Source organism: Choloepus didactylus, chromosome 3 (assembly GCF_015220235.1).
Source record: "Choloepus didactylus isolate mChoDid1 chromosome 3, mChoDid1.pri, whole genome shotgun sequence".
NCBI lineage: Eukaryota > Metazoa > Chordata > Mammalia > Pilosa > Megalonychidae > Choloepus > Choloepus didactylus.
Genome location: NC_051309.1, coordinates 130,220,900 through 130,232,915, shown reverse-complemented (window position 1 = coordinate 130,232,915; position 12,016 = coordinate 130,220,900). Strand labels below are relative to the sequence as shown.

The following is a 12,016-nucleotide window of genomic DNA, read 5'->3' as shown; positions in this document are numbered from 1 at the left end:
CTATGAAGTAGTTGGGCTCAAGTCCTAAACCTGAGATGATAGTGCCCCTGACTAGTGGAGAAGACTTGGAAGCAGAATTGTGAGTGCAGGGGCTGGAAATAAAAAATCTATTAGCCGTGTTAAGTTTGACATGTCTATTAGATAACCTAGTAGAGACATCAGATAGGAAGCTAGATGTATGACTATTATGCTCTGAGCAAAGGTCAGGGTTGGAGGTTTAAACCTGGGAGTCATTTATAAATGGAACTTGAAGCTGAGAAAATGAATGAGATTACCAAAGGTATTAACTTCCTATGGCTGCTGTAACATAGTGGCTTAAAGCAACAGCAACTTACTCTCTCACAGTTTTGGAGGCTCAAAGTCTGAAATTAACATGTCAGCAGAGTCATGCTCCTTGCGGAGACTCTAGAGGAGAATCCGTTTCTTGCTTCTCCTTGCTCCTGGCAGCTGCCAGCATCCCCTGGTTTGTGGTTTGTGGCTGCATCACTCCAAACTCTGCAGCCATGGTGGCAATATCACCTCTCCTTCTGCCTTTCAAACTTCCCCTGTGTGTCTCTTATAAAGACACAGGTCCTTGGGTTTAAGAACCAACTGGATAATGCAGGATGATCTCTTCACCTCAAGGAACTTAATTTAATTACATTTGCAACAACCTCTTTTTCCAAATAAGGTAACTTACACAGGTTCTAAAAATTAGAATGTGGACATGTCTTTTTTGGGACTACCATTCAACCCAGCCACCACAACACCCAGGGACAGAGTGTAGACAGAGAAGACAAAAGAGCCAAGGAAAGAGCCGTGGAGACTCCAACATGTAGAAGTTGGGAGGGGAGGAGGAGCTAGGAAAGGATGGCCAGGCAGTGCAGGGGCCACAAATGCCGAGGGAGAGAGGGACTGTTCATGTTTTGTTTGCCTTTCACAGTGTCTAAGTACAGGATTTGTCTCAGAGTATGTTTAGCAAATACTCCCTCAATTGAAATGAATGTTCATTGTGATCTTCTTAAAAAGCACATTGTCTGTCTTGCATTTAACTGCCTTGGGATGGTTGGATAAACTCAGGGTACTCACCCACACATTTATTGCTTTAGGTGAGCACATGGAAAAAGAGAGGGGGAGAAAACCTGTTTTATTTTGTGCCAAGTTTTTACTAGAGCAGTAACTATCCGTTTTTTTTTGTTTTTTTTTTTTTTAGTTCCTCATTCCCAAGCCCACAAAGGACTAACATTTGAAACCTATTTAGCAAATTCTTTGGAACTTGCATGCAGCAAACTTCCAAAGTTAAATTTAGGATTCAAACCACTCTGATTGGTCAGTGAAGTGAAAGGGGTGGAGAGTGATGTTTGGAGGAAACTGCTTTCCTCAATACCACGTTATGTTAATGGGAAACATATCTTGGTGATGCAAGTAATCCCTCAATCCTGGGGAAAATATATTCGTTATTTTCCATAAAAGTAATAGATTCAGTGTCACCAATAACTTTATAGTCAATGCATTTCAGCTTTACTTACTGATGAATAAATGTATCCTAAAATCCTTCCAAGAAAAAACTATTACATTGGTAAGGGAGTGACTCTATGAACCATAAAATTTTAAAAATTGGTCCATCATTGTTTACTTCTCTTTTCGCTTAATCTGTTCTTATACTGGCTTCTTCCCTTCTGCCTTAAGCTCTTCTTCCCAATATGAGGAAAGGAGGATATGTTTCTCATATATTCCATGGCTAGCCTCTGATTTCCTGCCCCCTCCCAAGACCAACACCAAATACTATGTCAATTATTTCATTAAAGAACCTGTGAAAAGTAGGAAGGGTGAAATCACAGAATAAGGAGAAGTTCTCTAAACTACATAAATTTAGCCTTATTTCACTATATTGTTCTATTTTTCTATTGGTTAAACATCAGTGAAATCATAACAGTTCATCATCAATCCATAAACCAGCATTTGGAAAGCCCTGAGTTACATTATGCAGCCTCGAGGATTTGTATAGGTCCTCACAGTTTAATCTGGGTGTCCATGAACCCTTTAATCATCTATGCAAAACTTTTTATGAAACAGGGAATCATCAAAGGGATCGGTGTCCTGAAAAATGTTAAGAGCCCCTGCCACCAATGAAATCTTGATAAGACCTTTACTACTGGCGCCAACTGTCTACACTTTCTCACCTGCCTCTCAACTTTTAACAAATTGGCATCTCTTACCAATTGTTTCACCTGGTCCCTGTGGAATATGATTCAGCTAACCACTCATTTCTTATCCTATATACCACAAAATTCCAACCTCAGTGTGGATCACTTCTCTTAGAAACTTCTCTTTTCAAGTACTGGTGTTCCCTTCTATTGGTTCTCTGCCTGGTTTATAAATACTGATAAATTTTTATTAACTCTCTCAGCAAAAACTAGAGTTACTGACCCCCAGCTCTGTGTCTCTAGACTTGCACTTTCAACTGTCCATTTCTCCTTGTCTGTCCATGGGCACACCCTAAACTCGAATGCTCCAAACTTAATCTTCCACCAAGTTTGCAAGTCTGGCTACCCTCACTGTCCCAAGACAGAAGCTTAATTCATCCTTGATGTTTTCTGTAACCTTTCACATGTTACTTATCATCAAGTCATGTTTTAATTTCTGATTAAGCTATCACCCCATCCTCTGTGTACAAAAGCTTCAAGTGAGGGTCAAATTCAACATCATGAGCCCAATCTAAAAAGTTCTCATTCTCAATCCAACCTACTTTTACAAGTTGATTATGCAAGGACTTCTAACATAAAGTCTAAAATCTCTTTTGTAACAGACTCCTTAGAAAATATGAGTGCTAAGGACCCTGTCCCTAAAAAAAAAAAAAAAATGCATGAACAAAATTTACCAACAGATTTCATTGACTCATGGGCTCCCTTAAACCTATCCATGTAGATTAAGAATCGCTGATGTAACCTATCAAAGGGATTTGCTTTCCTCATAATTTTTGGACTTTCATACATCTGTACCTTTAGTTCTTAGAATGCCCTCATTTCTATCACTAAAATCTGTTCATTAGTTGTAATCTTTGGAAACATGGTGTCTGAATAGCCATTGGCTGCTATTTCAGCTCTTTTAACCCTGTCTCTTGAAGGCCTCATGCATTTCTGTGCAGTACATGTAAAATTTCAAGCACTGATTTCAGACTGGTGGATAGGAATAAACATTATAGAATTCTAAACTACACCATGAGTTTCTTAGTAGGGTGCATTCATTGTCAGCATACTGTGTCAGTGAGAGAGTAAATATTTGTCTCAAAATATTTCTAATGTGTTGTGAAAAGTAACTTACACAAACCTACCTGGTTTGCCACCTTTGGGAGCATGTATGTTTCCTATAGGCATGTAAGTGAACATAGAAAGAGGAAGAAAGACTGTGTAAATAATGCAGTTTTAAAATTTTGTACATAAAGCCATGCTTAGGACTTCTGTTACTTGAATACCTTCTGAAATTTAATTATTGCACCCAAATAAAAAATGAACTTTAGAAAATATATCATGTAAGGCCAAAACGTCAGCTATCTTACAACATAAAAATTGATACCTTGGAGAAACACAAAGTAAAACTGAGTTTATGATCTCAGAATGCAGGAGCACTGGTCTTTTTTCCGCAAAAAATCAGGTGTAGACCCCTTAGTGGCTGGAGGGGCACTCTAGGATTTAACCCTCAGAAACCCTTGGATGTGCAGTTTGGGGAAAATTTTTAACTTTTCTTCTAATCCAGTCACCTTGATGCTTGAAGGAAAACAATGACCGAAGCAGCCTGTTTCCTGAGATGGTTCAAGATTGCAAGAGGCGAACAAAGAATTCTCTACAGTTTCTCTTTGCTCACACAGTTGTGGACAAGCTGCTGGGCAGTTATTCAGGATCCCCATCCCATCCACTAGAAATGGATTCAGAAATTCAGTCTTGTACTTTGGACTCTCTCTCATCCTTTTCCCAGCCTCAATCCTACTTGCCACAGGGTCCTAAGAGGTAAACAAAATTACTTGAAACTAAGACTGTCTAGGTCCTCAAGCCTTCCATGCAAGTAAGAAACTACTTATTAAATAATGGACTATCCTATTAATTAACTTCATGTGCAAAATTGGAAAAAAAGCATATTTTACTCTTAAAATAGAAGGATTTAAATAATATTATGTCTCAAAATATTTTAGAATAAATTTCACTAATCCACCCTACCCCCACCCCTGACACCAATATTCGGATGTGAATAATTATTTGGATGGGTAATATGGACTAATGGGAACATAAAAAATCACATATTCTCTGAGGTGTGAAAAGATGGAAACAGTGCCCACTATCCAGGAATGCTAAGAATAAATTTAAAAGTACCTTGAAAAATAAAAGTTAAAGCTGAAGGAAGTGTCAAGGAATTGCTGAGGCTAAGAAATGATGCATGACTTGCCAAAAGTCAAAAGTTCAACAAGCAGCTCTTTTATGTGATTAGATAATTAGCTCATCTCTGCACTGCGTTCTTAACATTAGTGGAGGGGTATTTTGGCAAGTGGCAGCACATTTCCTGAATTTTCTCATCAATCTCTGATGGGAGTGAGAAGCCATGGGCTCCTGTCAGGCTCTGTAACCTTCTGGTTTGTAACTGAAGCAAGTCCTTGCCTCTTTCTGAGGACTTTTTCTCCATCTCCAAAATGGGAATAGTAATGAACACACTGTGGTAGGCTGAATTATGTATCCCAACAAACACAGGTTCCTAATCTGTGTTCCCGTGAGTGTGAATCCATTGTAAACAGGACCTTTTCAAAATGTTTTTAGTTAAAATATAGTCAACTGAAAAAGGTGAGTCTCAGTCTATATTACTGGAGATTTTATAAAGAGAAGGCCACAAGAACAAACCAGAAGTCAGCAGAAACTGGAAGAGCAGACATAAGGAGAAAGAGATCACCACATGAAGGCAGGTAGAGATGCAAGCCAGGGAACCTCAAGAATTGTGGTAAGCTAGTACCAGAATGCTACAGAACACAGGAGGAAAGAAGTCCTGAAGATAACTTGATTTTGGACTTCTAGCCCCTAAACTATGAGCTAACAAATGCTGGTTGTTTAAGGCAATCCATAGCACGGTATTTGTCATAACAGCCTGGTGAATTAAAACACACACTAACTCCTTCACAGATTTGTTGTCAGAAGGAAAATATGTTTGTGGATATGGAAGGGTTTGGAAAAAGTTAAAAGATGCAAGTCATTTTATTATATAGGAAAAGGAATCAGGATTGAGACATTCTGTCCTTACCCGGCCCTCATACCCAACTCAGATAATCACCATTCATTCAGCTAGACCTCCTTAAATAATAATTCAGAGCAGTTGCCCTGGACGTTGAATGTCAGATGAGCAGAGCATTTAACAACAATCTTTGATACAGGGTCATTACTTTCATCTTTACAGATGCGTTCTTGTTCTCCTTTTTCTCCTTGTAACTGTTGGAACTACCACAATTTACTTTTTGTAACAATACCCTTTCTTGGCTTCCCTAAAGCTTATACTATCCTGGTTCTCCACCTACTTTTATTACGGTGTCTTCTCAGTTTTCTTAGAATTTTCTTCCACATCCAACCCCTAACATATGGACATTACCTAAAGTTCTATCAGTCCCCATCTATGGAGATGACTTCTAAATCTGTGCCTTCAAACCACAATCTCTCTTCTCATTTCCAGTTTTTTCTATTTTTCATTTGGATTCCATCTTTATCTGTGTTAACTGAGGTTAAAACCTTTGAAATAATCTTTGATGTTTTCTGTTAAGTTTCCAAAATTGCTCATAGACAACAATTCCCACTGATATTTCTTTAGCAATATTTCTAGAATTTATGCCTTTTAATTTATTTAACATATTTTTGAGTTCCAGGCTCTCATCTTGAAAATATACACAAACCTTTTGGGGAAGGCCCCTGCCTCTTTTTGTTACCCCTTCTATTCCTTCTGTACATGGTTACCAAATTAATATTCCCCAAACACTCTTCACTTCACCACTCTTGTTCTTGATCTCTTAGAACAGCTCTGCTTTATTTGTGACATGAAGTCCAAATTATTTGCCTAATAGTCTCATCCTTGTAAAAATCTGGATTTCATCAACCTCTCTAACACATCTCCTACTTTTCTCCACCTGAACCAGTTGTTCTGGGCAGGGTCATTTTCCCACTGCTCCCCTATACTCTTTGTGCATTTTGGTCTCTGAATATTAGCTCAACCTCTTGCTTCCACCTTATCCTCTGCTCCTCCTATCCAATTCTTCCACTTAAGAAGTCTCAATTCAATTCTCCTCTTCCTAAGAAGTTTCCGCTGGTTATCTCCACCCACGGTAACACAGACAAGAGCAACACATCCTCTAAATCTGGAACTATCAATGTCTCCAGAGCCCATGTGCCGTCTACGTACACACTACTGTGGGACATTTCTTAGTGGTGAATTGCACTATCATTGCACCTCCCATAAGTGAATATCAAGCATTCCCATCATATTGTACTTTCTCTGATGACAGAAGCAGTTGGCATGGTGGTAAACAGCGGGAAGACTAGAACCAAACTATCTAAGTTCAAGCCATGGCTCCTCCACTTCCTACCTATGTGACCTTGTACTTTATTTCACTTCAGCTTCCTCATCTCTTGAACCTCCCTCATAGAGTTACTGTGGAGATTAAATGAGTCAATATGTGTAAAGAACTTAGAACAGTGTCAAGTCACATAATAAGTGCTTTGAAAGTATCAGCTATTAGTCTCACATTCATAGTCCCCAGTGTATAGCAACATACATATAGTGTCCAGAAATATATATATGAATAATATAAAATAAACATGTCAAATGAACCAATTAGATGATGAAATCATGTTAGATGATGGTTTTGAAAACATAAATCTGTATCTGCAGAAGGGTAGTTGATTAACTAACTGATTAATTTAAGGAGTATAGAAATATCTATTTCAGGACTATATATCTATTTTTTCCCCTTTCAGCTTAGGGGCAATATGCCTGAATTACACCTCAGGTTGCCTCAGCTTTTCATTTTTCTCTTCCTGGCTGCATACGACTGTTCTCTGAGACAGAGAGATGGGTGGCACACTTATTTTCAGTCAAGACTTTGGCCAGAGTAAAAATGCCCATTTTTGGTTGAACATCCTTTCACAATTGAGACAGGCATATTCCTTAGATGGTAATAATGAGCCTATATAAAAGACTGCTTTGTATTACAATTTGTTTTCAGTTTGGAAACCTGCTCTAGGACTTTCTCCATGAATAATCTTCTTTAAGTTTAAAAAAGAAAAAAAAAAAAGAGAAAACAATGGGGGGTGGAGAAACCCACCGCTGAATAATGAAGATGTTTAAGGCACATCTGTAGGTAAACTGCTAGTTTTTAAAATGCCTTTTTGTTTCAAAGACACATGTGGACTATAAAAAATGATTACATGAAACTCATATTTATATCTTCTAAAAACTGAAATAAAATTATAGTTTGTAAGAGTAAAACCTATATGTGAAGAAGAGCATAAGTAATTGGTAATGCTAAGAAGTTAGGTGTAGAATCTGAGAGAAGAGTAGTACCAGGTAGACAGACAGGTGTCAGGAAGGCAGACAGAAAAAGGCCAGGCCAGGAATCTTTGTGTGTGTGTGTGTGCGTGCATGTGTGCGCACGTGTGAAGGAGAGAGAGAGAGAGAGAGTGAGAAAGGAGACAGAGAAAAAGGAGAGAGAGAGAATGAGGCAGAGAGACAGAGAGACACAGACAGAGGAAGGGAGACAGACACAGGCTCTGTTCCAACTTTTTGCATTCTGTTCTATTTCCTACCAAGCCCAGAGGGATCCATTTTTCTTGGAGAAGAAGTCACTGGAGAGGAGTGGGGGAGATACAACATCACTGATTCTCCACAAAGCTCATCAACACCCAATTTAATGTCGGCTTATGTCCTTCACTTTAGTGATTGTTGGCAGCTAATATTAATTCCTAGGAGGCTATAATAACCATGGTGGTGATTTTGCAGCTATATATGCAAATTATGAAACTACAGCTACAGATATTCTATGTGGTAAAAAGTGTTGAAAGCCACGTGATGTGCACAGTTATGAGTAATGTTTAATTATCAAACAGAAAACCTGAAGTTGGAGGAAGGCTGGGTCCTGCAGAATCTCTTTTTCTTGCCTGAAGTTAACAATACCTCTACCAGTCATTTCTGAGACTCCTAAGCCTTTAGTCATTAATTAGTTCATTCCAGTAGTCAACGAATATTTAACGGTCCAGACCCTGCCCTCGCAATGAAGAATAAAGTGGTGACCAAGCAAACAGTCAATGCCTCATCAGGGCTTAGAACCTGACAAATACTTTAAAACAAAATTTCTAAGTGTGATGAATTGTATGAAAAGAAAAGTCCAAGGCACTGTAGAACCATTAAAACAATGGTGTGCCCATTACAGGCATCAGATTAGAATTGGTGAAGGAAAACTTGTTTCAATTTTCTCTAAACTCTCAACATAGTTTGAATGAATCAACCAAACATTTTATCTGAAAATGAGTAATGAATTTAAACTCCTAATATAAGGGTTAAAAAAAAAAAAAGGTTGTTGTCCTATCCCTTATATACGTCTATTAAAAGTAAAACTCCAAAGTGACATCTAATTAGGTATGCTAATGAGCTACAACCTTGTTTGTTTTGTTTACTTCCTTCCCATAGGGAGGCAAAAGGGGCATATATAAACGGAAGAAAGGAGCTTTGTAGAATCCTGGCTTAGAAACTGGTTTCTACTACCTTCAATCTGTATAATTTAGGGCAAATTACTCAACCTCTCTGAGCTCTAGTTGTTTCCTTTATAAAATGGGGATAATATTAATTCCTTCCAGGGTTGTTAAAAGTTTAGAAGCAACGTTTTGTAAAGTAGCTGATACATAAAGCACTTGATAAACAGTATATATTAGTATACTTGCTGAAAGATACCAAATTCTGTATTGTTGACCTGTGCATATAATAATGAAGAATGTGCTAAACTGTTCTCTCTAAAAAGAGGAATTAAATATTAACCATCCAAAGTGATTAACTAAAATACCAACAGTAACAATGGAAATAATAACACAAGACTCATATTTGTGGATTGGTTTTACATTATTTCTGGCATTGTCACCAATTTGCAGCCCTACTGGAATGGAATATGAGAATCCTACCTAAAATCAATGAAAGTTTATTCAGAATACATAATTACATGTAACTTGGATTTAAGCAGAACATCCCCCTTTTTCATGAATTAAAAGGTTTATTAATCTCTAAATCCTGTAGAGTAGATTAAAAAAATTTAAGATTAAAAAACAAAGCTTTTACACTATATTTCAGTATCAAAAGAAGGAACAATCCATATGTAGTAAATGAAATCTTGATTAATTTATCTCTCTCCTTTTAAAATGCTCACCGTTCACCAAGGCACTTTTGCATGTATCATCTGTAATTTATCTTCACAGTAATCTTCAAAGTAGCATAGAAAGATTTCCATTCCTCCCTTCTAATATTTCCTTGGGGGGAGGGAGACTACTGTCACCTTTTCTACCATCCTTACTTACTCTTCAAGGAGGAGGACAATTGCCTTCTCTGATTGTTGAGCCTGGGAAAAGCCTAGCTCAGATCCGCCCCTTCTGGGTCTCCCCCATACTCAGGATGCCGCTGTACGCAGGAGGCATCATCATTTAGTCCATTGGATAAACCTAAAGAGTGGGCTTCAGCTCTGCCTCAGACTGGGTGGGGAAGTTTAATTCTGGGCTGAAATATTTCAAATTTCATTGTGGCTACACATCTTAGCCACATCCTTAAATTCAGCTTAAATTAGCTTTCTTAAAGTTTATATTTTAATCTTCATCTGTTTCCTGTGTTTTCTTTGTTTCCTGTCTCAAGTAGATATTATAACTTTTATGATGAAAAAACTAGGGCTTAGAGAATTAACAATTCTTGCCCAAGGCTGCATAGCTAGTAAATAGCTGAGTTACAATTTCAGCTCTGACCTGCTTGACTATACAGCCCAGTTTTTTTTCAGGATATAAGGCCGCCTTCTTTGTGTTGAACAATAAGAATGACTTTAGCAATAATAAAACTGCTGATCCTATTTTGAAGCTCAAGCCCCAGCAGACTTGTTGTCTCTTCATGTACTGGTGTCGTCTAGTAACAGATCCTTTCCTCTGAACTTCCATCAATCCCAATTGTGTCTGCACAGCCAAGCACACAGAGATATAAAACAGAAGATACAAAACACCAGGTCACAGTGTCAATAAAATCTTCCCTCTATCTGCTCCCACCCAAAGAATCTCCCTGATTATCCTTGACCTACTACACAATAACATGAAGACATGGATAACTCTATACTTGGTTTGTGTAGGAATGGACCAGACATGATAGGGCCCCGTTCCTTTATCTTCACAACATTTGAATATCTCTCTCCCTTCCACAACAAATGTAGCTAATAGCTCTAAACTATAAACAAAGTATTTCTGGGATACAACCCACACTCTTGTAAACAGCAAAACATAATACATAGCCATAGATATTTTAATATATTTGCCTTTTTTTGTGGCTGTTAGACTCTAGAACTGAATTATTACAAATTAACAAAATGATAATTTTTTAGGACATTTTATTAAAATAGTACTATTGAGAACAAGATGTGGAGGTTGTTTTCTATTATTTCTTTTAATGGAGTGTTATGTTTTTCAAACTCGATTAAATGCATTTCATGACTGTTTAAAATGAAAGCAATTTGAAACCCCTGGTTGCCTTACAGCTTCAAATGAAATTTTCCTGTAGGTCTCATGAAGATAATAGTTATTTTCATTATAAAAGATTTTCAAAATGGAATCGAGGCTGAAATTAAGTAAAACTACTTAATAATCATGGAGTATATTATGAAGGAAAAACACAGGATTATAAGGATGAACTCGAAAATATATGTAAAAGCACTAGCTAGGTAATTAACATGTAACAGAGTTTAAAAATGCTATTTTTCCTACCAATATCTGCAAAACAGTTCAACTAGATTTACACTGCATATTGGAAAGAAGTCAGACCAGCAAAAACAAACAGTAATCTCATAGGTTAAGGTGATGTTCTCAACCTTTTCTTTTTTTCTTTTTATATTATTATATTTATTTTCTTTTAGATATGTGCAAATAAATGTATTATTACAAATTAAAATGATAATTATATATATGTATATATAGTAAAATTTCCCATTTTATCCATTTTTAAGTGTACAATTAACTGGTATTAAATATATTCACAATGTCATGCTACCCTCATCACCATACATTACCAAACCTTTCTCATCTCTCCAAACAGGAACTCTGTACCCATTAAGCAATAATTCCCCATTCCCTACCCTACCCTGGCCCCTGGTAACTTCCAATCTACTTTCTGTCTCTGTGAATTCGCTTATTCTAGATATTTCATATAAAGTGAACTATTCATTATTTGTCCTTTCATTTCTGGCTTATTTCACTCAACATGTTTTCGAAGTTCATCCACGTTGTAGCATGTATCGGAAATTTATTTCTGCTAGAAATTCATATTCTGATGGAATTTCTGGGTCATATGGTAATTCTATCTTTAACTTTTTGAAGAACTGCCAAACCGTTTTTCACATTGGCTACACCAATTTACATTCCCACTAACAATGTACCACAGTTCCAATATTTCCCTCATCCTCTCTAACACTTTTTTTCCATTTTTAAAAAATAATAGCCATCTTAGTGACTGTGAAGTGTTATTTCATTGTGCTTATGATTTGCATTTCCATAATGGCTAATGATATTGAGCATCTTTTCGTGTGCTTATTGGTTATTTGTATACTTTCTTTGGAGAATGTCTATTTAAGTCCCTTGTCCATTTTTAAATTGAGTTGTTTCTTTTTCATGTTGAGTTGTAGGACTGCTTTATATATTCTGGATAATAAACCTTATCAGATATATGATTTGCAACTATTTTCTCCCATTCTGTAGGTTCTTTCATTTCTTGATAATGTCCTTTGAGGCAC

At 37.0% G+C, this 12,016-nt stretch overlaps 1 protein-coding gene across 2 annotated transcripts in view; it reads right to left on the bottom strand.

Moving 5' to 3' along the window:
- The window catches only part of SYNPO2 (synaptopodin 2), a 195,185-nt gene that overhangs the window by 115,616 nt on the left and 67,553 nt on the right, over nt 1-12,016 (bottom strand). The window contains exon 1 of one of the 2 annotated variants that reach the window (XM_037830555.1): nt 9,413-9,532. The exons of the other annotated variant lie outside the window; for it this stretch is intronic. The gene's annotated coding sequence lies outside the window, so the exon portion shown is untranslated. Of the gene's footprint in view, nt 1-9,412; nt 9,533-12,016 lie in introns of those variants that run through there. 2 annotated transcript variants of the gene reach the window in all.